This window comes from Belonocnema kinseyi, chromosome 9 (genome assembly GCF_010883055.1).
Source record: "Belonocnema kinseyi isolate 2016_QV_RU_SX_M_011 chromosome 9, B_treatae_v1, whole genome shotgun sequence".
Taxonomy (NCBI): domain Eukaryota; kingdom Metazoa; phylum Arthropoda; class Insecta; order Hymenoptera; family Cynipidae; genus Belonocnema; species Belonocnema kinseyi.
The window spans coordinates 128,088,458-128,090,887 of record NC_046665.1 but is presented as its reverse complement, the minus strand read 5'-3'; the positions used below and the strand labels follow the sequence as shown (position 1 = coordinate 128,090,887).

Below are 2,430 nucleotides of genomic sequence, written 5' to 3'. Positions count from 1 at the left end.
ACATTGATAATTTTATTTTTGCCCCGCTAATTTCACTTTCTCTCGGCTAATTTTACTTTCGCCCCGCCAATTTCTATTTTCGCCCCGTAATTTTATGCTCGCACCGCAAATTTCACTTTCGCCCCGCAAATTTCACTTTCGCTCCGCAAATTTTACTTTCGCCACGCAAATGAAGTTTGCGGGAAATATATGCTATTTTCGCCCCTATTATCAGAAGAAAAAGGTGGCTATTTCGGTCAAGTGTGGTACAAAAGATTTTTCGATTGATTATGGTATTATGTAATCCCAGAAACATCTTGAGATCAACAAAAAAAATCGATTGGGATTTTTTTGTTGAAAAAAGTCGATTCCCATGTTCAAAGTATTTAAAGTTGAATTTTACAGGACGTAGAAGGTTTTAAATTTTTTTAAGGTTTCACGTTATTTTATAGGATTTCCGAGGATTTCAATGAATTCAAGGGATTTCAAAACTGTCAATGTATTTTAATAAATTTTCTATGATTTCAGAAAATATCATCTTACAATATCACGGAATTTAATAATATTTGTGTGCATTTTGAAGAATTTATTCATGAAATGTGCGGTATTTTGTAGGGTTTTGAAGATTTGAAGAGATTTGAAATTCACCCTGAATTCTTTGGAATTCTCTAGAATTTTATAAATTTACTGAAAGTTTTTTAATTCACTTGAATTTATATAAATTTACTCTTTTCAACTTAATTCAATGTATTTTTTAAAAGTTTTGATTAAATTGATCCTGGGGAGCAATTGATAAAATAATTAAAGATTTTGAAATATCTTAACCTATTTTTTTTAAATTCCTTGTCATTTTCAAAAGCTTTAAAAAATTTCAGAGGAGTGTAAAGGATTTAAATTAATTTGGATTATTTTAAAAGATTACAAATAATTTTTTTATTGATATCAGTAATTCAATGGGATTTAAAAGGATTTGGAATACTTCAGGATATTGTAAAAGATTCTTAGGCGTTTTCAAGTGTTTTAAAAAGCTTCAAGGACTTTCAAAAGATATAAAAAAATTCAAAATGATTTAAGAAATTTAAAAAAAATACCGAGAAATGTTTCATTTTTATTAGTAGTTCAAAGGCTTTCAAAGACCGAAGTATTTTAGAGTATCTTAAAATATTCATGGCATTTTCAATAGATTTAAAAAATTTCAAGGGAGTTCCAGGGGTTTTATTAATTTTGAGAGATTTTAATATTTTAATGGGTTTCAAACAATTTTTTCAAATATCTTTTACAATTAATTTGTAATTCGTCTTACCGTAAATCCTTTTAAATTATTTTAAATTCTTCTAAACTCCCTCAATATTACCCAAACGAATTAATTTGTCTATTTTTTAAAATTGTTTTCAATTCACTTGATTGCTTTTTAAATTCCGGTTTACTTTTTTTATGAATTTCATAAAATTGTTCGAATTCATTTGAATTCTTTTGAATTTATCTTGAGTTGTTTTTTAATCATTAATCTCTTTTTGTGTTTGAAATTAGTAGAGTTTCAAAGATTTGAAAAGGTTTGAAATTTTTCTTGGAATTCATACTGAACTCTTTTAAATCCTTTGGAATTCTCTTGAATTTTTCTAGTTTACGTAAATCCTTCAAAATTCACTCAATTCTATTCAACTAATTGCATTTTTTTTAATTTTGACAAGTTTTGATTTAATTTATCCTGAAGTCCGTTAACTTATTTCAAAGTTTTAATATATTTAATTATTTTTCCCAATTCGTTTGAATTCTTTTGAATATAAATTAGATTGTTTCCAAATCGTCTGATTGCTTTTTTTTAATTCTAGACTTAAAATTTCCGTAGGATTAAAGACTACTTATAATGATTTCGAAAATCGTATTATGAAGTATTTTGCAACTTAAATTGTTTCAGCTGGACCGTGATAAAAAGAAAGCATTCTCAATTTTTATATCTTATAATATCGTGAGAATCTCGAAAAGATGAGTGTGGGAGGAAGCTCCTGTTGAGATTACATTTTAAAGAATCGTAAAATGTATCAGATTTTATATTTCCATGAATCAAATCTGAATTTGAATAGAGATGAGAGATGAATATTTCATGAGCTGTCTCTAAATAAAGGGATTTAGATCAAAGATAAGATTAAGTTTTAAATTTGTAGGGAAGCTTTTTTTGATTTATTTATTATTATTTGTTCATTATTTCTTTTAAGGATTTTCAACAATAATTTTAAAATGATTTGTTTTTTAATATCAGAAAATAATTTAAAAAGCTAAAATAAAATAATAAATAAAAAATAATAATAATAAAAATAAATAAATAAAAATAAATTCATAAATTGAAGTTTAAGGGCATGCGACACAGTGGGATTCCTACATTACCAACCTCTTTTTTCCATTGAACAAAATTTTTTTGTGAACCATAGAACTTTTTTGATAAATGAAATA

The 2,430-nt window shown here is 25.6% G+C and overlaps 1 protein-coding gene across 1 annotated transcript in view; it reads right to left on the bottom strand.

The window, feature by feature from the left end:
* LOC117180744 (cystine/glutamate transporter-like) overlaps nucleotides 1-2,430 on the bottom strand; it is a 43,760-nt gene that overhangs the window by 11,448 nt on the left and 29,882 nt on the right. The gene's annotated exons all lie outside the window — the stretch shown is intronic.